General features: G+C 42.8%; 1 long non-coding RNA gene and 1 pseudogene across 2 annotated transcripts in view; one reads left to right on the top strand and one right to left on the bottom strand.

Moving 5' to 3' along the window:
* LOC138986347 (uncharacterized) overlaps positions 1-25592 on the top strand; it is a 182591-nt gene that overhangs the window by 104756 nt on the left and 52243 nt on the right. The window lies entirely within an intron of this gene.
* Positions 3147-23808, bottom strand: LOC102276557 (allergen Bos d 2-like; annotated as a pseudogene).

Here is a 25592-nt window from a genome sequence, read left to right as displayed (position 1 = left end):
GAGGGACTTTTATGCAGAACTTTAGGTAACTCAGCACCCACAGTAGCATCAAGGCCTCTGCCTCCGGAATTTGAGCTGGAGAGTACCAGCCCCAAGTCGGACACAGCAGACCCCATGCTTTGTAAACATCACCAGTGCTCTTCCTCTTGGAGAAGACAGTGGCACCCCACTCCAGTACTGTTGCCTGGAAAATCCCATGGATGGAGGAGCCTGGTAGGCTGCAGTCCATGGGGTCGCTAAGAGTCGGACATGACTGAGCGACTTCACTTTCACTTTTCACTTTCATGCATTGGAGAAGGAAATGGCAACCCACTCCAGTGTTCTTGCCTGGAGAATACCAGGGACGGGGGAGCCTGGTGGGCTGCCGTCTATGGGGTTGCACAGAGTCGGCCACGACTGAAGCGACTTAGCAGCAACATCAGCAGCTCTTTCTCGGTAAACACTGTTCATATCTGTTGTCTGAGCGAGTGCCCTCAGTTGATAAATCAAGTCTGACTCTTGTGACCCCGTGGACTCTAGCCCGCCAGGCTCCTCTGTCCATGGGATTCTCCAGGCGAGAGTTCTGGACAGGGTTACCACTTCCTCTTCCAGTGCATCTTCTTGGCCCAGGGATCGAACCTGCTTCTCATGTGTCTCCTGTATTTGTAGGTGTATATTTTTTTCCACTGCAGCTCCTGGAAGCCCATGTAAGACTGCATTCTGCAACATCCTTACCACCCCTGGCAACCCCACAGCAGATGGATGCTCCTTAACACCATACTTCAGTCTTTTTTCAGGTGCCACTTGGAACAGCTCAGATTCTGTTTGTAGTTGTCTCAGTATCCAGTTCCATCTCTCACCTGACATTTGGTCAGAAAGCTATATAACCATATAAAACTACCATCTGTGGTTTATTCTCCCTTCTCAAAATGAGACTTGCGTGATTCACACCATGCATCCTAAACAGAGTTATCACCTCCTTCATTGTACACTCGATTTTCTGCTTAATTTAATCTACATCTTTTGTGCATTTGCAAATAGAGCTCCTTTGTTCTCTACACATATGGGTATTAATCAATGTATTGATCAGTTTAGGAATCCAGTAACATCAACAAGAGCAGAGGACATTCATAGATGGAAAGCTGTGGGTTCAGAGCCTTGATTTCCTGGGAGAGAAAAAATGATGATTTCAAGGAAAAGGTCTATTATCTTCATCTGCATGATGGGGATACGTATAAAGAAAGCTGAGCACCTAAGAACTGATGCTTTTGAACCGTGGCGTTGGAGAAGACTCTTGAGAGTCCCTTGGACTGCAAGGAGATCCAACCAGTCCATCCTAAAGGAGATCAGTCCTGAGTGTTCATTGGAAGGACCGATGCTGAAGCTGAAACTCCAATCCTTTGGCCACCTGGTGCGAAGAGTTGACTCATTGGAAAAGACTCTGATGCTGGGAAAGTTTGAAGGCAGGAGGAGAAGGGGATGACAGAAGAGATGGTTGGATGGCATCACCGACTCAATGGACATGGGTTTGGGTGAACTCCGGGAGTTGGTGATGGACAGGGAGGCCTGGCGTGCTGTGATTCACGGGGTTGCAAAGAGTTGGACACAACTGAGCGACTCGACTGAACTGAAATGAAGTGCTTAGATGCTGCTCATGTTCTTTTTTTTTTTTTTTCTTTCTTTAAACATGAAAATAATGTAAAACATTGTTGAGCTGATTAGGATTAATATGATATTGGCCAGAGCATGAAAGAAAATATAGGAGCAGTTGCTGATGGAAACAGTGGAGAAATTTTCCTACAAGACCCATTTCACAGAATTTCCTCAGTGTGTGCCCCTGTGGGGGTTGCACAGAATTTCCACCTGGTGAAACCAGCTGTGAGCAGTGCAGTCCCAGCTCTTCTGTTGAGAGTTACTACGATACATACTCAGAAGTCTGAGATGTAGGAAATAATATCCTATGTGACCTGTGCCACTTTTCTGTAGTCTCATTTATCGTCATGAGGGTGTTTTGGCTGCAAGGTCCTTCATTCACAATGGGATTCCCCAGGGATCATCATAACTCACAGCTCAGGGCTTCACACAGTCTCCTCTATTGTCCTCAAAGCCTCTCACTGTGGAGGCTAGACCAGTGTCAGTGTTTCGATATTTAAATCAAAGCCTAAGGAAGCCCAGGCCTTTGGCACATGGCAAGGTGAAGCGTTTTGTTATCCTGTAGTTTTTTTTGATTAATTTTTATCCTAATTTAGTTGGTGAGCAATGTCTGTTCCTTTCAGCTATACAGAAAAGTGATTCATTTACACTTTGGTTGTTGCTTTGTCACTAATTCATTTCCCACTCTTCTGTGATGATATGGAGTATAGCCTCCCAGACTCCTCTGTTCAACCGATTTTCCAGAAAAGAATACTGGCATGGGTTACCATTTCCTATCCAAGGGATCTTCCCGGCCCAGGGATAGAACCTGCCTCTCCAGTGTCTCCTGGGAAGCCCTCACTTATATATATATATATATATATATATATATATATATATATATATGTAGGTAAATGTATACCTTTTTAGATTCTGCTTCTTAAAGTTATTACAAGACATTGGGTATAGTTCTCTCTGCTGTCCAGTAGGTCTCTGTTGTTAATTTTATATATTTTAGTGTGTATTTGCTGATCTCAACACCTAATTTACCCCTTGCCTGCTTCCCCTTTGGTAACCATTAGTTTTTTCTGTGTTGAGAGTCTGTTTCTGTTTGATTAATGGTTCATTTGCATCGTATTTTAGCTTCCACATGGAAGTGATAAAATCATATTTCACTTTCCTTTGTGACTTACTTAGTAAGATCATCTCTAGCTCCATCCATGTTGCTGCAAATGACAGATTTCCTTTCTTTTTTCATGAGTGGGCAATACTCCACCATGTATGTATCTCATTGTTAAAGCAGTGAACTCCTCCCCCTGCCAAAGTGTTAACCTAGTGGAAAAAAGCTCAATGTTATACATGGTATATTTCTACTCACGCAACTGATGTTCTCTGTTCTCATGGAGGACACCTGTCTGAGGAAGAGAATGAATATGGGGAATAATGACCATTGACATGCCTCTATTTCCAAGGATTATTTCATAACAGCTCTTTAAGAAGATGTGTGCACCAATGGGCATTTTGAATTCAATGTCCTAGTGATGTGTTTTCATTTTCAGATACCTGTTGTCCTCTGGGGCTTCACCTGCTTCAATGACATTTTCTATATTTTCATTTGGAATCCCCCTTTCATTGTTCGGTTCTTGATATTTTTGAAGTTCTTCTTGAGTGAAATTGTCTCCTTTTGCTGGATTTCACAGCAAACAGGGCGGAAGAGGTGTGCCTTAGAATCTTTTGTAGGTTACAGAGTGTCACCTGCCTCGTACCTGTAGTGATGGATAAGCCTCACCAACACCACTGCCCTCCACCATCACCTAAACCCTGCTCTCCAGATAGTCTTCTACAGAGGTGCCCAAGTGTGCACACTGGTGTCCAGATGGGTCTATGGGGGTAGAGTCCACACAGTTAATATGTTCCACTCCTCACAGCTCCTGAGTGAGCTGCAGATCATTCAGCTGTGAGCTTAAGCATGCCCCAGGGAGATGCAATCTTTCGTAGCACATCGTAGAAGGCCACGGAGAGTCTGAGACTCAGAACTCCTCCCAACTCTAACTCTTCCTGTGCACTTTGTCCACATCCTAGAAGTCCATCCCAGGGGTTTCCATGAATCCTCCTGAAATGAATGCGGTAGGGGAATGATTTGGATTTTTCAGAAGCACACTGACCCCATTGAGATGGTGCAGGACCCTGTGTTCCTTGCCCCACCCACCATGGTTTTGGCCTGCCTTTTGTCTGTAAAAGATTTTAGTCAAAGAATAAGTTTAATCAGAGCAATGAGAACATGGGAAAGCAAGGAAAACAGTCAAAGCAGACCAAAAAATAACATGTTCATGAAGCAAAGACAAGGACCTCTATTTCCTCCCCAAGGGCAACAGACAGGATTCTGGGTCATCCTCTGAGCTGTCTTATAGACACTGAAACCCCCACCCAGTGGACAGGTTAACTACAGGATGACCAGACTGTAGCCATGACATAAGCTGCCACGATTCAGAGAATTGACTTCAAGCAGATGGGATCATAGTGACCCTGGAGCTGTGGACTAACTGTGCTTAAAACAGTCATGATGATGCTGGTCAGACCACTGATCAATTTCAGAGTGACTGTCGGACTTGACTCTGTTGTTTCTGCAAGGAGCCCGTTCCCTCTGTCTATAGAGCTCTAAATTCCTGAATGTCAGTTGTGGGGTGGGACATTCAGCCTTTGTACAGAAGTCCACCCTCCACCCAGTTGTCAGCATCTGAACCAAAGCAGACTTTTCTTTCTGTGAAGCTGGCCTCTTATTTGGCTTTTGAAGGGTGGGCAGCAGGAACCCACTTTTGGTAACCACATCACAGATGTTACTGAAGAAAAAACTCATGCTTTGTCATCCTCAGAGACCAGACAGGACACCCACCCATCTCCAGTGAGGCTGTAACATCAGAAAGGATAAAGGGACATGTCAGTGAACCCAGGGGCCTGGCCAGATTGCAGAATGACTGTCATTCCAGACCACACCACCTCTGCAGCCTTCAGTGTGATCCAGTGGTATTTGTAGAGCTTTGGGTTCAGGTTCCGACAGTACTTTCATGACTTTGACAGAGAAGAAAGTGTTTGTGATGGACATGAATGCCGTCATGGCCGGGACCTGTGAGTTTACTAAACTCAGATTTAAACCTTGGTTCTTTTTGGTGTCAGGACCCGGCAACTCCGTTGTGTGATACTTGGTGAGAAAGTCATGGAGCATCCTGGAATATTTCATTTGCAATCTGGGATGAGTGTATGCCATTTTTAAAAGAGCCATCTGATAGAATCCCCAGTGGATACATTTCCTCATTTTTCTAGCAGACAGCTTCTCTATATCCCTGACTCATGTCATGTGAAGTCTGAATTCTCCATGTGAACACAAGTCTGTTCCAGTGTGTTCCGTATAAGGTTCTGTGCTTATTCTCTCAGTCGTGTCCAACTCTTTGCGACCCCATGGACTGTAGCCTACCAGGCTCCTCTGTCCATGGGTATTTTTGAGGCAATAATAGTGGTGAGGGTTTCCATTCTCTCCTCCATGGGATTGTCCCAACCCAGGGATCAAACCCAGGTGTCCCACACTGCAGGTGGGTTCTTTCCCATCTGAACCACCAGTCAGGCCCTGATATAACTTATGTATGTACCTCTCTCCTTTCTGTAAAAATACTGATCATATGAACACATCTAGTTTGTATTGGATAAGCTACAGTGCCTACCAGTACCTATAGTTATTTTTGTGATCTTCTGTCCATCATCGTTTTCAAAATAAGTTACCAGCATGTTGTCTGGTACATGAATCAGTTGCAAAACATTTGTATCCGCATCTATAACAGAAGGAAAAAACATCAAACCCCAATGGAGAAGGCAAGGGCACCCCACTCCAGTACTCTTGCCTGGAAAATCCCATGGAAGGAGCAGCCTGGTGGGCTGCAGTGCATGGGGTTGCTAAGCGTCGGACATGACTGAGTGACTTCATTTTCACTTTTCGCTTTCATGCATTAGAGAAGGAAATGGCAACCCACTCAGTGTTTTTGCCTTGAGAATCCCAGGGACAGGGGAGCCTTGTGGGCTGCCTTCTGTGGGGTCACACAGAGTTGGACACGACTGAGGCGACTTAGCAGCAGCAGCAGCAATATGATTACCTTCTTTTCTTTTCACTTGACCATGTCTTATTCTTCACATGTAATCATAAGTCTTCCCTCAGATGGTAGACTATATCTCACTGAGATTTCTAGTGATGCACTTTAGAACCAGTTAAGACAGCTAGTGAACTAGGAAAGCTTTCTCCACACCCCCTTCTCCTGAAGAGAATTAAGATTTCCCGTCTTCTAGAGTCAGCAGTCTGTGAATGATAGCAAAGTTTCTTACTGCAGCTGTAGTAGATTTGAACCTCAACCATCTCATGCGAGCTCTCAAGAACTGACTGTTAAATATTCGGGAATGTTGTGACCCAGTTCGCCAGTCATGGTTAGAAAGGAATTCAAAAAATTTAAATGAATCATATTTAAATCCAAGTTAGGACACCATCCAGCGTTATTTCCTAGTAGAAGAGCTAATAAAAGGACAAATGAGTCTATTGCAAAATGTCGGACAGATAAACACTGAAATGATTGCAGATTAATTCCTGTGTCTCTGTTCCACAGTTGAAATTAAAATAAATGCCTCAGACCAAGATTAGAGTGCTCTGTTGCACATTTTCCCCCCATCATTATGAAACATGGACATTTGATCACTGAACAGAATATTACAGTACTGATATTAATATTTGAGATTTATTTCCTGTTATTTTAATTACAGATAGAAATCTGTGTTAATGCATCTTTCAATTTATATATTGATACATGAACTTTTTCTCCTTATTTTAAGCTGTAGAGATAGAAGTCTATGCTAAAGTCCCTTTCAGATTATGTAGAATTTAGTTTGAAATTTTCACTCTTATTTTAGCTGTTGTCATTTTCGGGCTTTAAGTTAATTATGTTCTGCTTACTAAACTTGCTAATGAAGAACTTTTAATATTTAAAGAATTTCTTAAAGCAAAATTCATCATGTAGGTCAAGTATAAGCAAAAATTGTGAAAGAGTCGTTATTATCCTATGCAGGTTATCGCACTTCTCCATGTCGGAGGAACATGAGGAGTCCATGTTCTGGGGCTTTTTCTCAGAGACCATCAGTGGCCACATTTGACCCTTGGACCTCATCCTGCTGTTGTGGGACAGAACTGATTGCTGAAAAATTAATGGCTTTTCCAAGGTTGCATTCGTAATGAGTAGACGAAAGAGTTCACCAATGCAGACACGTAGCTGTCTTGGGTGAAACGGAGACTATCAATCCGAACACGTTCCATGGTTTGGGTAAGACAACCCATCAAAGAAGCTGGAATACTCACATTCTATGAGATAAATACCCCCTTCTTGTCTCTTTAGCACTTGTGTGAATAACTGGCATCTCCCGTCAATCCTGGAAAGCCAACAGACAAGACATTCCTTCATCACCATTCGCTCCCCAGGGCTTGAGGACACCCTTCCGTGAATAGAGTTTGCACACCCAACTTCACAGCCATGACTCACACCTGTCACTGCACATTGGAGGCTAGACCCCATGTCCGAAGTCAACAGACTCCTTGTTCTCATTTGAGGAGGACTGTGCTTACTTGACATAAAATGTAGGGGAGAGGTATGTGCAGTCATTGTTGCATTCAGTCTGATAACAGTAACACCTCAGTGGGCCCCCTTCCACAACCCTCTCCTTGTTATCCGCAGTATGTAAATGGTGCACCAGCCTCCTGTGACCTAAGAAGGAAGTTTTTCATAAACGTCAATCTCTTCTCTGGGTACTCACCAATACACGGCACTATCTATGCTTCTGCATTTACCGCAGAAGAGAAGTAAGTTGAACCTTATTAAGCAAAGAGGATTTTTACCCCTTACCTTGCTGAATACATGACATAAAATCATCTTTCCTATTGGAGCAAAAAGCATCAAATTCAGAGATTTTAGCAGAGAAGTCAGAGTTATTTGAAATAAGCAAAACGATGCCAGTAAATAGTGTCACACTTCATAACTTTCTGAATGATAGCATGTTAGGATTTTTTTTTAACAAACACACAATTAAGATTTAAAAAAAAAGCAGAAAGACAGAGGGTTGTATTATGATCATATACATATGTGGACCAAGGTATGTATACAATCTGTTCATACATATAAGCCAGAATACCTGTCACATGCACACACAACCTCATAGACTCAAACATGCAAACACTCACACACACACACACACACACACTCAAACAAGCAAGACCTTCTAGCAGATCAGCTCCTTCTGCATACCTGTGAGGCGTCTATCTCAGCTGGAGTTTCCTGGAATGCACAAACCAGGACAAGAGTCAGAAACAGAACCTTCACCTTCTGACTCTCATCCTTCCACAGAATCGGAGGGTGCCCCAGTTACTGGAGAGAATGTGCATTGGCTCCACTTTTTATAGGACCCGTCTCTTGGCAGAGTACATAATGATCTCACTGTTTAACGACAAGACATAGGTTACATAGATGCGGTCTTCTGACATCCTGGCTGGCAGCTGAGCATTTTGGCATTCTGTGCTTCTTAGACAACTCCTGTGTTATTCCTTTCACATTGAAGAGGTCTAGTTAAGCTTATTTTCTAAAACTAATGATGCACCTTCAGTTTAAGAAGATAAATATGTGGTGTCTCTACGAGGAATCATTTATCAGGGCATTCCTCAGAGAGGTCTATATTATTTTAATATTGAAATTGAAATATAGTTGATGCACAATATTTTTTGTTACAGGAGTACCATATAGGAGGTATTCATAATTTTATTTCCATTTTTGAAGTTATAAAAATATTGGCTTTTTTGTTCCCTGTGTTGTACAATCTTTATTTTTCAAATAATCTTTGTCCATTATTTATTTTATGCATAGCATTTTGTACCTCAAATTCCATTTCCTCGTGTGTGTTTCCGACTTCTTTCCCTCAGCATATTTGTTTGAATAAACATCTATATATTTTTATAGACTCTGTTCCTATTGCCCCTGTATAGTATCATCAGGATATGTCCCATTTTTATCCATTCCAGTGTTGATGGATACACGTTCATAGATGAATCTTTGTAAGGAACTGGGCCATCTTATCTCGTGGGTAGAGACTTGGGTGTGGAACTGCTGAATCTCAGTGCCTTCTGATTTTCGATTCCTGCCAACAGGGGATGAGACTTTCCATTGTTCCATCCTTGCCAGGACTCCGTGTGGTCAGCTGCCTTCATTTCATTAGTATAATAACGAGTGATTGTATCCAGTTTCGGTGGTACTTTCCATTTCCTGAAGGAATAAAGAGGTGGAATTGCCGTTTGTCTATTTTCTCTGTTAAGTGTCTCTGCAAGTCACTTGTTCATCACTGAGTGAATTATTTGTGTGTTTTCTATGAAGTTAGTATGTTTTTTCACACATTCTGCACATGGGTCTCTTTTCAGATGGAGATAGGCCAATAGATTTCGCCTGTCGTTGCTGGCTTCTCTTGTGTTTCCTTAAGCTTATCCCTCAAAGATGTAAATATTTTGATTGAGGCATGGTTATTCACGTTCTGTTCCCAGTGTGGGATCCCAGTTGGTGTATATTCTAATCAGTAACAACATAATCCTAGTCACAGATTATCCATCTCTCGGTTTCACCTCTGGAGTCTTTCTTGCTTTTGGTCTTGAATGTAGGTCTATGAGTCTCTGTGTAAATTGTCAAACATGGAGCAATGAAAGGGTTGAGCTCTTGATATCTTTTTTGCATGTGCATTTCCAATTTCTCCAATAGTTTTCCCTATAAAATTATTATTTTCTTCTGAATTTCCTCTATATCTGTATCCAGAATCTGTTTGTCTCTATATCCCCGTCCCTTCCCCAGAGCAGATTTGTTTGTGTTTCCCCATTCTTGCTTCATTTTTGGGGGTCAGTGTTAAAAGACAGAACAGTAAAGTGTCTGTCTACAATGCAGGAGACCTGGGTTCGATCCCTGGGTTGGGAAGATCCGCTGGAGAAGGAAATGGCAATCCACTCCAGTACCATTGCCTGGAAAATCCCATGGACACAGGAGCCTGGTAGGCTACAGTCCATGGGGTCACAAAGAGTCAGACACGACTGAGCGACTTCACTTACTTACGAAAGACAGTTAGAACATGAAGGTCACATGAGTGGCCTTCAAGGAGTTTGTCTCAAAAGCAAAGCTTTCATGGTTCATAAGCTTGTGAAAATAAAATTTCTCGTCCATTTATGGATCTTTGAAAGTGAAAGTAATTCAGTCACATTCAACTCTTTGTGACCCCATGGACTATACAGTCCTTGGAATTCTCTAGGCCAGAATACTGGAGTGGGTAACTGTTCCCTTCTCCATGGGATTTTCCCAACCCAAGGATCTAACCCAGGACCCCTGCATTGCAGGCAGACTCTTTACCAGCTGAGCCACCAGGGAAGCCAGAGTAGTGCATATTTCATTTTACTGAGGGTGTCTGAAAGAGCAAGACATTAGTTTTGCTACATTTCGGAGCCCAAACACATAATACTTGAATAAATGCTGGCTGCGGAGAAGGAAATGGCAGCCCACTCCAGTGTTCTTGCCTGGAGAAATCCAGGGATGGAGGAGCCTGGTGGGCTGCCATCTATGGGGTCACACAGAGTTGGACACGACTGAAGCAACTTAGCAGCAGCAGCAGCAGCAGCCGCAGCAGAGTTCTCAACATAAGCAGGTACTCGGTTTCAAACATAAGACTTTAAGTGACTTAAGTTACTCGTCTTTTTGTATGTGTTTTTCTGTTTAGCTATCATTACCTAAGAAGGTCGTGTGATTTAAAGAGAGATGTAACGAACTACATGGTGACAATGACTAATAGTATTGCACAAATACCTGGTCAGTCGCTTAGAGTAGAACTTTTACATATTTTTATCTCATACACACACAGACACACGCTCACACACGGGGTAATGTGTGACCAGACAGATGTGTTAGTGTACTTGTGTCTTATGTAAATCACCAGTGATATTTATTCTTTGTCTCTACCTTCCTGCTCCTCTAGTTTAGTTCAGTTCAGTCGCTCAGTCGTGTCCGACTCTTTGCGAGCCCATGAATCCTTCAGAAAGGACTCGCTGGATCTCCTTGCAGTCCAAGGGACTCTCAAGAGTCTTCTCCAACACCACAGTTCAAAAGCATCAATTCTTTGGTGCTCGGCTCTCTTAACACTCTGCAAAGTTCTAAGAGTTCCTATGTCAACACCAACTCAACTCAACACACTTGTCATAGATCCCTCTTCCCCAGGATTTGATATATTTTTAACTGGATATAGATACTTGAAAATAATATTTCATATAATTGTTTTAATGGTTCATATTTCCTGTCTTGTTTCTAAGGTTGCTTTCATGACTCAAACTGAAGTTGTTTCTGTTAGAATTTTTAATACTATTTTGTGATGTGTCAGAGTGGCCACACTTGTTATAACTTCTGCTCAGTTTTTGTTATTTTTTTAAAATTTTAACACACACACTGGGTGTTGGTTGCTGTGCTCTGCTTTTCTCGACATGCGGTTGGAGGGCTTCTCATTTTGATGGTTCTCCAGTTACTGTGCAGCACGTGGGATCTTTCTGGATCAGGGATTCAATCTGTGTCCCCTGCATTGGCTGCTGGATTCTGAACCACTGGACCTGAAAGTCAGTGTTTTGTTTCTTTGCTTTCCTTCTTGTTTTAGGCAGCACCCTTGGGTGCTCACCTACATGAGCATAGCTTCACTCTTTCTGGGGCTATTAGTAGCTGTCCTCCACTCTTCCCCAGCAGCAATATCGGACACATTCCAACCTGGGGGGCTCATACTTTCATCGTCATATCTGTTTGCCGTTTTATACAGCTCATGGGGTTTCCACAGCGAGAATACTGGAGTGGTTTGCCACGCGCTTCTCCAGTGGATCACCTTCTGTTGGAACTCTTCACTGTGACCTGTCTGTCTTGGGTGGCCCTACACGAAAAGTCTCATAGCTTCACTGAGTTATGCCAGCCCCTTAAGCACACAAGGCAGTGATCACAACTCGAGTTAATGGAGACAAATATCTTGATCTTGGAGATGAGTGTGTGGTTGTAACATGTATTCAGAGCGCATCTGGCTTACAATGAGTCCTGGCAGCATACGTGACCAGTGCCCTATTCTGTCCTTTCTGTCACTCCTGAAGCATTTCAGGTGCACCAAGCCTTCCTTATCCTTAGTTCAGTTCAGTTCATTTCCGTCTCTCAGTTGTGTCCGAGTCTTTGCGACCCCATGAACTGCAGCATGCCAGGCCTCCCTGTCCATCACCAAGTCCTGGAGTCCACCCAAACCCATGTCCATTGAGTTGGTGATGCCATCCAGCTATCTCATCCTCTGTCATACCCTTCTCCTTCTGCCCTCAATCTTTACCAGCATCAGAGTTTTCCAATGAGTCAGCTCTTCGAATCAGGTGGCCAAAGTATTGGAGTTTCAGCTTCAACATCAGTCCTTCCAATGAACACAAAGAACTCATCTCCTTTAGGATGAACTGGTTGGATCTCCTTGCAGTCCAAGGAACTCTCAAGAGTCTTCTCCAACACCACAGTTTGAAAGCATCAATTCTTCTGTGCTAAGCTTTCTTTATTGTCCAATTCTCACATCCATACATAACCACTGGAAAAACCATAGCCTTGACTAGACAGACCTTTGTTGGCAAATTAATGTCTCTGCTTTTTATTTATTTATTTTTGACCTTCAGTTGGGTTTATTTATGTATTTATTTTTACTTTGCAACATTGTATTGGTTTTGCCATACGTCAACATGAATCCACCATCGGTGTACACCTGTTCCCCATCCTGAATTCCCCTCCCTCCTCCCTCCCCATACCATCCCTCTGGGTCAAATGTCTCTGCTTTTTAATATGCTGTCTAGGTTGGTCATAACTTTCCTTCCAAGGAGTAAGCTCAGGAGCTTACCAAAGCTCCCCTGAGTGGTCTAGGACCCCCTCATCTCTCCCATCTTCCTTAAACATTTTGCCTGGTCTCTTGCCTTGTCCAGTTGCATGATCTATCCGGTACCCATAATGCTCCTTTATTCCCATCACCTGGCACCAATCAATGACTATTACTTTGAAAAATGTCTAATGAGGAACTTTTTTATGCAGAGCTTTATGTAGCTCTACACCTGCATCAGCATCAAATTCTCTGCTTCCGGAGTTTGAGCTGCAAAGTACCAGCCCCAAGTTGGACACCACAGAGCTCGTGCTTTGTAAACACTATCAGGGCTCTTTCTTTAGTAAAGACTATTCACATTTGTTGTATGTGTGTTTGTGCTCAGTTGATAAATTGTGTCTGACTCTTGCGACCCTGTAGACTGGAGCCCGCCAGGCTCCTCTGTCTGTGGGATTCACCAGGCAAAAACACTGGAGTGGGTTTCCATTTCCTCCTCTGGGGCATCTTCTCGACCTAGGGATCAAAGCTTCATCCCTGTGTCTCCTGCATTAGTAGGTGTATTCTTTACCAGTGCACCCCCTGGAAGACTGCATGCTGCAAAATCTTCACCACCCCCTGCAACCCTGCAGTGGATGAACACTGCTTAATCCCATACTTGAGTTTTTTTCAGGTGTTACTTAGGACAGCTCAGATTCTATTTGAAGTTGTCTGACTAACCAATTCCATCTCTCCCATGGCATCTCACAGGAATCTTATATCACCATATACAAGTACCATCTGAGGTTGATTCTCTCTCCTCATAAACACCCTTGCTGGATTCACATCATGTGTCCTAACAGCATTATCTCCTCCTTTGTACACTCAATTTTCTTCATGGTTGAATTTACATGTTGTGTGCATTTGCCAGTGGAATTTTGTTCACTACACATATATGCATTAATGAATTTATTGATCAGGTTAGGAATCCAGTAACACCAGGAAGAACAGAGGACATGCATAGTTGGAAAACCATGGGTTCTGGGTCATGATTTCCTGGGAAAGAAGGAATGATGATTTCAAGGAAAAGGTCTGTTAGCTTCATATGTATGATTGAGACACATTACTGCTTCGATGCTGCTCGTGTTCTTACTTCATTTTTTTCTTTAAGCCTGAAAGGAGAGTAAAAGGTTGTTGAGCTTTCTAGGGTTAATATGATATTGCCCAGAGGAGGAATTATAAAAGAAAAGCAGTTCTTGATGGAAACAGTGTAGAAATGTTCCTACAGGATTCATTCCACAGAAGTGCATCTGTGTGTGTTTGCCCCTGTGTGATTGTGTAGAATTACCACCTGGTGAAATGAGTTGTGAGCAGTCCGGTATCAGGTCTTCTGTTGAGAGGTACTACATTATGCATTCACAGCTCTGAAATGTAGGAGATTGTAAACTCTGTGACATGTGCCACTTACATTTTCTGTAGGCTCATATTTCATCATGCGTGTGTTGTGGCTGCGAGGTCCTTCATTGACAGTGGGATTCCCCAACGATCATCATAACTCACAGCTCAGGGCTTCACACACTCTCCTCCTTTGTCCTCAAAGCATCTTTCTGTGGAGTCTAGACCATGTCAGTCTTTAGATATGTAATCCAAATACTTAAGGAAGTCTGAGCTTTTGGCCGGTGGCAATGTGAAATTTTTTGTCATCCCATTCTTGTTTAATATTGATTTTTATTGACATGTAGTTGATGTGCAATGTTGTATTACTGTCAATCCCATGGATGGAGGAGCCTGGTAGGCTGCAGTCCATGAGGTCGCTGAGGGTCAGACATGACTAAGCGACTTCACTTTCCCTTTTCACTTTCATGCACTGGAGAAGGAAATGGCAACCCACTCCAGTGTTCTTGCCTGGAGAATCCCAGGGACGGGGGAGCCTGGTGGGCTGCAGTCTATGGGGTCACACAGTCAGACACGACTGAAGTGACTTAGCAGCAGCAGCAGCAGCAGCAGCAGGTATAGAAGAAAGTGATCCATTTATACATTTGTTGTTGCTGAGTCGCTAAAGTGTGTCCCAAACTTTGTGTCCTATGGACTGTATCTTGCCAGAGTCCTCTGCTCATTGGATTTTCCAGGCAAGAATACTGGATGGGGTTTCCATTTCCTACTCCAAGGGGTCTTCCTGAGCCAGGGATAGAACCGGCCTCTCCTGCATTTCCTCCATTGGCAGGCAGTTTCTCGACCTCTGAGTCACCTTGGAAACCCTCATTTATATATCTATATATGTAGGTAAATGTATACCTTTTTATAGATTCTTCTTCTTTTAAGTTATTACAAGACATTGACTGTAGTTTGCTGTGCTATCCAGTAGATATTTTTAGTTTATTTTATGTATTTTACTGTGTATCTGCTCATCTCAAACTCCTGTTTTACCCTTTGCCTGCTTCCCCTTTGGTAACCATTAATTTTATCTATGTTTTAGAGTCTGATTCTGTCTTATTAATGGTTCATTTGCCTCATACTTCAGACTCCACACAGAAGTGATAGCACATATTTGCGTTTCTCTTTCCGACTTCCTTCTCTCAGGAAGATCATCTCTAGGTACATCCATGTTGCTGCAAATGGCATTATTTCATTCTTTTTCATGACTGGGCAATATGACGTGTATGTATCCCATTGTTAAAGCAGTTAAAAATACCCTCCCCCGCCCACCAAAATGTTAACCTACAGAAAAGAAACTCAGCCTTGTCATTTGTCACGTGTCTATTCACCCAGCTGGTGTTCTCTGTTCTCATGGAGGACGATTGTCTGTGAAAGAGAATGAATAAGGGGAAAGATGACCATTGACATGCCTCTATTTCCAGGGATTATTTCAAAGCAGCTTTTGTAACAGATGTCCCTGGGAAAAGGGAAATTTGATATGAATGTCCTGGTGATGTGTTTCCATTTCGGATACCTGTTGTCCTCTGGGGCTTTACCTGTTTCGATGACATTTTCTATATTTTCATTTGGAATCCCCCTTTCAGTGTTCAGTTGTTGATACTTCTGAAGTTCTTCTTGAGTGAAGCTGTCTCCTCTGCCTGGGTTTCATAGCAAACAGGGCAGAAGAGGTGTGCATTAGAATTCTTTAAAGGTTGGAGTGTCACCTGGCTCATACCTATACTGCCCAGTAAGACTCAGCAGCACGACTGCCCTCCCCATCACCTAAACCCTGCTCTCCAGGTAGTCTTCCACAGAGGTACCTGAGTGTGCTCACAGGTCTTCAGATTTTTCCATGGGGACACAAATACCTTGACCTCCTTGGAGAGCTGTGTGTGGTTTTAATATGCATTCAAAATGCATGTACCTTACAATGAGTCCTGGCAGGGCTCATGAGCAGTGCCCTATTCTGTCTTCCACCGCATTTCAGATGCACTCAGCCTTCCACATTCTCAGGAGCCTACCAGAATTCTCCAGAGCCCTAGTGTTCTAGGGCTGCCTCATCTTTCCTATTTCCCTTAAACATTTTTCCTGGTCTCTTGTATAGTCAACTGGCATGACCCATGGGGTACCCTAGATGCTCCTTTATTCACATCAGTGGGCACCAATTGATGACTATTATTTTGAAAAGTATCTGATGAGGAACTTTTATGCAGAGCTTTAGGTATTTCGCACAGAGTCGGACGTGACTGAAGCAACTTAGCAGCAGTAGCAGTAGCAGCAGGTATTTCAGCACCTGCATCAGCAGCAAGACCTCTGCTTCTGGGGTTTGAGCTGCAAAATAGTCCCCCCCCTAGTCAGACACCCCAGACCCCATGCTTTATAAACACCATCAGGGCTCTTTCTTTAGTAAATACTGTTCACTTCTGGTGTGTGTGTGTGTGTGCTCAGTTGATAAATTGTGTCTGATCTTGCGACTCCATGGACTGTAGCCTGCCAGGCTCCTCTGTCCATGGGGTTGTCCAAGCAAGAATGCTGGAGTGGGTTTCCATTTCCTTCTCCAGGGCATCTTCTTGACCCAGGGATCGAACCTGCATCTCTTACATCTCCTACATCGCTAGGTGTATTTTTTACCACTGCGCCCCCAAGTAAGCCTGCATTCTGCACCATCCTTACCACCTCCTGCAACCCCACAGCAGATGAACGCTGCTTGACACCATCGTTGAGTTGTTTTCAGGTTCCACTTTGGACAGCACAGATTAAGGTGTCTGACTATAGCTGCTACTAAATCGCTTCCATCGTGTCTGACTCTGTGCAACCCCATGGACTGCAGCCCACCAGGCTCCCCCGTCCCTGGGATTCTCCAGGCAAGAACACTGGAGTGGGTTGCCATTTCCTTCTCCAATGCATGAAAGTGAAAAGTGAAAGTGAAGTCGCTCAGTCATGTCCGACTCTTAGCGACCCCATGGACTGCAGCCCACCAGGCTCCCCTGTCCCTGGGATTCTCCAGGCAAGAACACTGGAGTGGGTTGCCATTTCCTTCTCCAATGCATGAAAGTGAAAAGTGAAAGGGAAGTCGCTCAGTTGTGTCCGACTCTTAGCGACTCCATGGACTGCAGCCTACCAGGCTCCTCCGTCCATGGGATTTTCCAGGCAAGACTACTGGAGTGGGTTGCCATTGCCTTGTCTGAAGGTGTCTGACTGATCAATCCCATTTCTCATGTGACATCTGATCAGATCCTCATTTCACCATATAAAACTACTTTCTGTGGTTTATTCTGTCATCTCACAGAAACACTTGCAGGATTCACACCATGCATCCTAAAAAGAGTTATTTCCTCCTTCGTTGTACACTCGACTTTCTGCATGGTTGAATTTACATGTTTTGAGAATTTGCAAATATAGAACCTTTGTTCACTACACGTATGTGCTTTAATCAATTTATTTATCAGTTTAGGAATCCAGTAACATTAGCAAGAGCAGAGTACACTCATAGTTGGACAGCCATGGGTTCAGGGTCATGATTTCCTGGGAGAGAAGAAATGATGATTTCGAGGAAAAGGTCTACCATCTTCATATCGATGATTGGGGTACATTAGTGCTTTGATGGTGCTCTATTCTTGGTTCATTTTTTTCTTTTAACATGAAAAAAAGGTAAAACATTGTTGAGCTGATTAGCATTAATATGATATTGTCTGGAGCATGATAGAAGCAGTTGTTGATGGAAGCAGTGGGGAAATTTTCCTACGAGACCCATTTCACAGAAGTTCCTCTGTGTGTGTACCCCTGGGGGTTCCATGGAATTACCACCTGGTGAAGCTAGCTGTGAGCAGTCCAGTATCAGGTCGGATACTGAGAGTTACTAAGTTATGTATTCACAGCTCTGAGATGTAGGAGATGATACACTGTGTGACCTGTGCCTCTTACCTCTTCTGTAGTCTCATTTATCATCATGAATGTGTTGTGGCTCCAAGCTCACTCATTCAGTGTGGAATTCCCCAGCGATCATCGTATCTTACAGCTCAGGGCTTCACACCACCTCCATTGTCCTCAAAGCATCTCTCATTGGATTCTAGACTGATGTCAGTGTTTAGAATATTCTAATCCAAAGACTAAGGAAGCCCAAGCCTTTGACGCTTGGCAAGGTGAAGAGTTTTGTCATCCCATTCTTTTTTAGAATTAACTGAAATGTAGTTGATGTTCAATGTTGTGTTGGATTCAGGAGCAAAGTGACTCATTTATGCATTTCTTGCTGTTTTGTCACTATATCGTGTCTTTCTCTTCCGTGACCATGTGGACTGTATCTTGCCAGACTCCTCTGTCCATTGGATTTTCCAGGCAAGTACACTGATGTGGGGTACCATTTCCTACTCCAAAGATCTTCCCAAGCCAGGAATAAACCCCCATCCCCTGTGTCTCCTGCATTGGCAGGCAGATTCTGGAACTCTGGGTCACCTGGGAAGCCCCCAGTAACATATCAGTTCAGTTCAGTCGCTCAGTCGTGTCTGACTCTTTGCGACCCCATGAATCGCAGCACGCCAGGCCTCCCTGTCCATCACCAACTCCTGGAGTTCACTCAGACTCATGTCCATTGAGTGTGTAGGTAAATGTATCCCTTTTTTCATTCTTGTTCTTAAAATTTTTTAGCAGACACTGAGTATAGTTCCGTGTTCTCTCCAGTTGGCCTTCCTTGTTTATTTTATATATTTCAGTGTGTATCTGCTCATCTCAAACTCCTAATTCACCCCTTTCCTGCTTCCCCGTTGGTAACCATTACTATTATCTGTGTTTGACAGTCTGTTTCTCTTTTATTACTGGTTCACTTGAATCTTATTTTAGATTCCACATGGAAGTTGCCTTTCTCTTTATGACTTTCTTTACTTAGTAAGAGCTTCTCTAAATCCATCCATGTTGCTGCAAATGGATTATTTCATTCTTTTTCATGTCTGAGTAAAATTGCTTTATGTACGTATCCCATTCCTAAAGCAGTAAACCCCACCAACCCCAAACTGTTAACGTACTGAGAAAAAAAAAAAAACTGTTGTAAGTGTTGTATTTCTACTCACCCAAGTGTGGTTCGCTGTTCTTATGGAGGACAATTGTCTGTGAAAGAGAATCAGTAAGGGGAAAAACGATGATTGACATGCCTACATTTCAAAGGATTATTTAAAAACAGCTTTTATAAAAGATGTCTCTGCTAATAGGAAATTTGAATTGAATGTCCAAGTCATATGTTTTCATCTCAGACACCTGTTGTCTTCTGGGGCTTTACCTTTTTCGATGACATTATCTATATTTTCAGTTGGAATCCCCCTTTCTTGGTTCAGCTCCTGATACTTCTGAAGTTCTTCTCCAGTGAAACGGTCTAATTTGCCTGCATTTCATAGCAGACAGGGAAGAATTGGTGTGCATTAGAATCCGTTATGGGTTGTAGAGAGTCACCTGGCTCCTACCTGTAGTGATCAGTAAGCCTCACCAGCATCACTGCCCTCCACCATCACCTGAACCCTGCTCTTCAGTTAATTTTCTACAGACGTGCCCGAGTGTGCACATAGGTCTTCAGATGTGTCCGTTGGGGTAGAGTTCACATAGTTAATATGTTATCACATTCCAGTTCAGAGAATTACTCAGTTAACTACTAATCATTCAGCTGAGACCTTAAATATCCTCCCATGAGATGCAGTCTTTCATGGGACATCACAGAAGGTCATGGCGGGTCTGAGACTCGGAATTCCTCCCAACTCCATCTCTTCCTGTCCACTTTGTTGACACTCTAGAAGTCCATCCCTGGGGTTTTCATGAACCCTTATGAAATGAATGGGCGTGGGAAATATGGGGAAGTTTCGAAACCACACTAATCTTAGTGAGACGGAACGAGACCCTGTGTTCCTTGCCCACCCTGTATTTGGCCTGCCTTTTATCTGTGAAATATTTAAGTCAAAGAATAAGTTTAATCAGAGAAATGAGGATGCGGAAAAGCAAAGCAAAACAGTCAAAAGAGACCAAGTAATAATTATGTAGTCATGAAGCAAAGACAAGGACCTGTAGTTCCTCCCCAAGGACAATAGATACTGTTCTGGGTCATATCCTGCGAGCTGTCTTATAGACACTGAACTGCTTCCCCCCCACCCCCCACAACTGGTGGACAGGTTAACTACAGGATGACCAAACTGTAGCCATGACATAAGCTGCCAGGATTCAGAGATTTGATGTCAAGGAAATGGGATTATAGTGACCCTGGAACTGTCAATTAACTGTGCCTAAAACAATCATGATGACGCTGGTCAGACCACTGATCACCAATTTCAAAATGACTGTTGGAGCTGACTTGTTTCTGCAAGGAGCCGCCTCCCTTTGTTTATAGAGCTTTAACTCCCTGAGTGTCCATTATTGGGTGGGGCAGTCAGCCTTTGCACAGAAGTCCACTATCTCCCCAGTTATCAGCATCTGAACCAAAGCAGACTTTCCTTACTATGAAGCTGGCCTCTTATTTGGCTTTTGAAGGGCGGGCAGCAGGAACCCACTTTTGGTAACAACATCACACATGCTACTGAAGGAAAAACTCATGCTTGTCAACCTCAATGACCAGACACAACACCCACCCACTTTGAATGAGGATATAACATCAGAAAGGATAAAGGAATGTGTCAGTGAACCCAAGGCATTGGCCGGATGGCAGATTGACTTACATGGCTGACCACACTTTCTCAGCAGGATTCAATCTGATCTGCTGGCACATGCAGAGCACTGGGTCCAGGTCTTGGGAAGTGTTTTAATGATTGTGGCAAAGAAAAAACACATGTGGTGGAAACGAATGCTGTCATGGCTGGGACCTCTGAGCTTGCTAAAACTTTAGTTTAAACCTTGCTTCACTTTGGGGTTAGTACCTGGCAAGTAGGTTGTATGATATTTGAAAAGAAACCCATGGATCATTTTGGATTATTTCTCTGGGATAAATGTATGTAATTTAAAAAAAAAAAAGTCATCTGATAGAATCCCCAGTGGATACATTTCCTCATTTTTTCTAGCACACGCCCTTTCTGCAGCCCTCACTCAGGTCATGTGAACTGTGAATTCTCTGTGTGAACACACAGCTCAGCATGTCCAGCTCTTTGTTACCACACGGACTGTAGTCCATCAGGCTCCTCTGTCCAAGGGGATTTTCCAGGTAAAAAATACCGGAGTGGGTTGTTTAAGCCCTCCTCCACGGGATCTTCCCAACCCAGGGGTAATTCCAGGTCTCCCCCTTTGGAGGTGGGTTCTTTCCCATCTGAGCCACCAGTGAACCCCTATTGTAAGGTGTGTGTACCTCTCTCCTTAGTATAAAAATACGGATCATACGAACACCTCTACTCTGTCCTGGATAAGCTCCAGTACTTACCAACACCTTCAGTAATTTTTGTTTTCTTTGATCCATCATCATTTTCAATGTAAGTTACCAGCATGTTGTCCGATACATGAATCAGTTTGAAAGTATTTGTACCCTCGTCTATGACAGAAAAATATAACTGAAAGCGCAGTATGATTAACTTCTTTCCGTTTGAGTTGAACGTGTCTTAGTCTTCACACGCTCTCTATCATCTGTTTTCCCTCTGATGGTAAAGTCTGTATTGATGACAGTTCTAGTGGTGTGTTGTTAGAGCCTTTTAGGCAGCTAGTGAGGTAGGAAAGCGTTCTCCACACACACCTGAAGATCCTTAAGACTTCCAGTCTTCTCAACTGAGCAGTCTGTGAACGATAGCAAAGTTGCTTGTTGCAACTATAGTACGTGTTGAGCCTCAACCATCTCATACCAGCTCCCAAGAGCTGACTGTTACATTTTCAGGAATTTTGAGACCAAATTTGCAAGTACAGTCATGGTTAGAATGGAACTCTAAATAATTAAGTGAATCTTAGTAAAATGAAAGTTACTACGTAATCTAGAGTTATTTCCTAGCACAAGAGGTAACAAAAGAGGTACCAGGTAGCCTATTGCCTAATGTTGGATATATATACTCTTAACGATTGCAGATTAGATCCTGTGGCCACATGTCCACGGTTGAAATTAAAACAGTTCCATCAGACCAAGATTAGAGTGCTCTGTTGTATATGTGTTCAATGAAAATGAAATACATGAATATTAGATCACTTCATGTAATGTTACAGTGTTGATATAAATATTTGAGTATCGTCTCCTGTTATTTTCAACTACATAGATAGAAATCTATGTTAGAGCCCCTTTCAAATTATGTACTGATATTATATTTGAGAAATATTTCTTGTTATTTCAAACTATGGAGATAGACGTCCCTGCTATAGTCACTTTCAATGTATGTAAATATTAGTTTGAAATTTTTGCTTTTATTTTGAAGTGAAGTGAAAATCGCTGTTGTGTCTACGGTTTGCGGACCTCATGCCGTCACCCAACAGACTCCCCTGTCCATGGGATTCTCCAGCCAAGAATACTAGAGTGGGTAGCCATGTCCTTCTCCAGAGTACATCCCAACTCCAGGATCCAACCTGGGTCTCCTGCATTACAGAGCTCTTATTTTAGCTGTTCTCATTTTGGGGCTTGAAATTAATCATGTTCTACTTACTGCTGCTGCTGCTGCGTCGCTTCAGTCGTGTCCGACTCTGTGCGATCCCATAGACGGCAGCCCACCAGGCTCCCCCGTCCCTGGGATTCTCCAGGCAAGAACACTGGAGTGGGTTGCCATTTCCTTCTCCAATGCGTGAAAGTGAAAAGTGAAAGTGAAGTCACTCAGTCATGTTTGACTCTTAGTGACCCCATGGAGTGCAGCCCACCAGGCTGCTCCATCCATGGGATTTTCCAGGCAAGAGGACTGGAGTGGGGTGCCACTGCCTTCTCCACTTCTACTTACTACACTTACTAATAAAGAACTTTTAATATTTAAAGAATTTCTTCAATTTAAGCAAATTTGATCATGTAGGTGAAAAAAAAAGATAGAAACAATTTTGAAAGAGTCATTATAATCTTAAGTACATTTATGCACTTCACCACACCCAGGGAACATGTATAGTCACCGTGCTGAGGCTTTTTCCCAGAGACCATCAATGCTCACATTCCACCCATGGGCCTCATCCTGGTGTTGTGGGACAGAATCAATTATTGAAAAATTAAATGGCTTTTCCAAGGTTGCATTGGTAATGAGTAGAGGAAACAGTCCTCCCATCCAGACATCTAGTTGTCTTTGATGGAACCGAGGCTTTCCAACTGAACACATTCCATGGTTTGGGGAAGAAAACCCATCGGAAAAGCTGAAATACTCACATTTTAATTCATCAACATATCCTTCTTGTCTCTCTGCCACTTCTGTGAGTAACAGGCATGTCCCATCAGCACTGCAAAACCAACAGACCAGACATTCCTTGCTCGCCATCCATTTCCCAGCACTTGAAGACACCGTTCTGTGAAGAGAGTTTGCACCCTCAATTTTGCAGCCATGACCCACACCTCTTACTGCACTTTGGAGCCTGGACCCCATGTCCAAAGTCAGCAGTCTCCTTGCTTTCATGACAGATCATGACTCTCTGAATGATAACAGGTTAATTTTTTTTTTAACCTATAGACAAGTAAGATGAAGAAAAAATAAAAGAGCAGATAGAGAAAGGGTTGTATTTTTCTCATGTAGTTCCATGGACCACGGTATGTATACAATCTGATCCTACATATAAATGAGTTTATCTCTAACATGTACACAAAAACAAGCACACACACACACACTCAAACAAGCAAGACCTTCTAGGAGATGACCTCATTCTGCGTACCTTTGAGGGGTCTATCTCAGGTGGACTTTCCTGGGCAGCACAAACCAGACCAAAGAGGAGAGTCAGGAACACGGCCTTCATCTCGGGACTCTCGTCGTCCTTCTTCTAGAGAAGCTGAGGGCGTCCCAGCTGTTGGAGAGGTTGTGAATTGGTTGCACTTTTTATAGGATATGTCTGTTGGCAGAATACGTAATGATCAAAGAGTGGTTCGTCACACAACCCTGGTTACATAGACGTCATCTTCTGATATTCTGGTTGTCAGCCGAGTTTCTTTTAGCATTATATGGTTCTTATAAAGCTATTAATTTTTAGATAAGAGGCAGTAGATCTGGACATTAAGTCTTCAGAGTAAATAAGAAATCAGAGAACACTTGAGGTATTTCCAGGACAGTGATATCTGTTTTCTTGTCTATCTTCATACAGTCCCAGACACCTATCCTTAACCTTTGTGTTCTTTCTTTCACATTGAAGACGTCTGTTTAAGCTTATTTTCTAAAACTTCATATGGCACAGTCTGGTTTAAGAAGATAAATATGTGTTGTCTCTAACAGGAATAAATTATCAGGGCATTCCTAAGAGGGGTCTGTATTTTTTTTTATATTGAAATTGAAATATAGTTGATGTACAATATATTTTGTTACAGGTATACTACATAGGTATTCATAATGTTATTGCTCTTTTTGAAGTTATAAACTTGTAGGCTATTTTATTCCCTATGTTGCACAATATATCTTATGCTTTATTTGTTGTAACATACTCGTTTGTACGTCTTATTCCACTCCTGGCTTAACCCGCCACTTGCCTTCACCCCACCGGTCACCACGAGTTTGTTCTTGTATCCATGAGTATGCTCCTTTTTCTGTTATGTTCAGGAGTTTGTTTTATTTTTTATTTTGCACACATAAGTGGAATACAACCCTTTGTGTACCCATGCTTTTATTTTTTCTTCATCTTATTTGTCTGTAGGTTAGAAGAAAACTTAACGTGGTATCATTCAGAGAGTCAGGAGCTGTCACAGTCATTTGCCATTATATTATACATTATTTGTCTTTCTCCGTCTGACTTATTTGACTTAGCATAATACCCCCAAAGTCCATCCATGTTATTCTAAACTTCACATTTTTATGGCTGCCAAGTATTCCACTGATTTGTGTATGGATATACATAGATACATGTATGTGTGTGTGTGTATGCCTATGTAGATGTTCAAGCTGAATTGAGAAAAGGCAGAGGAACAAGACATCAAATTGCCAACATCCATTGCATCATCAGAAAAACCAGCAGAGATCCACAAAAGCGTCTACTTCTGATTTATTGACTACACGGAAAACTCTGACTATGTGGATCACAATAAAATTGGAAAATTCTACAAGAGATGGAAATATAGACCACCTTACCTGACTCCTGAGAAATCTGTATGCAGGTCAAGAAGCAACAGTTAGAACAGGACATAGAACAACAGACTGGTTCCAAGTCGGGAAAGGAGTACCTCAAGGCTGTATATAGTCATCCTGTTTATTTAACTTGTATGCAGAATGCATTATGTGAAATGCTGGGCTGGATGAAGCTCAAGCTGTAATCACAATTGCCAGGAGAAATATCAGTTATCTCAGGTATACAGGTGATACCACCCTTATGGGAGAAAGCAAAGAGAAACTCAAGAGCCTCTTGATGAAGGTGAAAGAGGAGAGTGAAAAAGCTGTCTTAAAACTCAACTTTCAAAAAACTAAGATCATGGCATCTGGTCCCAGCACTTGGTGGCAAATAGATGGGGAAACAATGGAAACACTGAGAGACTTTATCTTCTTGGGCTCCAAAATCACTGCAGATGGTGACTGCAGCCATGAAATTAAAAGACGCTTGCT

This window comes from Bos mutus, chromosome X (assembly GCF_027580195.1).
Source record: "Bos mutus isolate GX-2022 chromosome X, NWIPB_WYAK_1.1, whole genome shotgun sequence".
In the NCBI taxonomy this organism is placed as follows: domain Eukaryota; kingdom Metazoa; phylum Chordata; class Mammalia; order Artiodactyla; family Bovidae; genus Bos; species Bos mutus.
The sequence above is the reverse complement of the archived record's forward strand: the minus strand, read 5'-3'. Positions and strand labels throughout refer to the sequence as shown.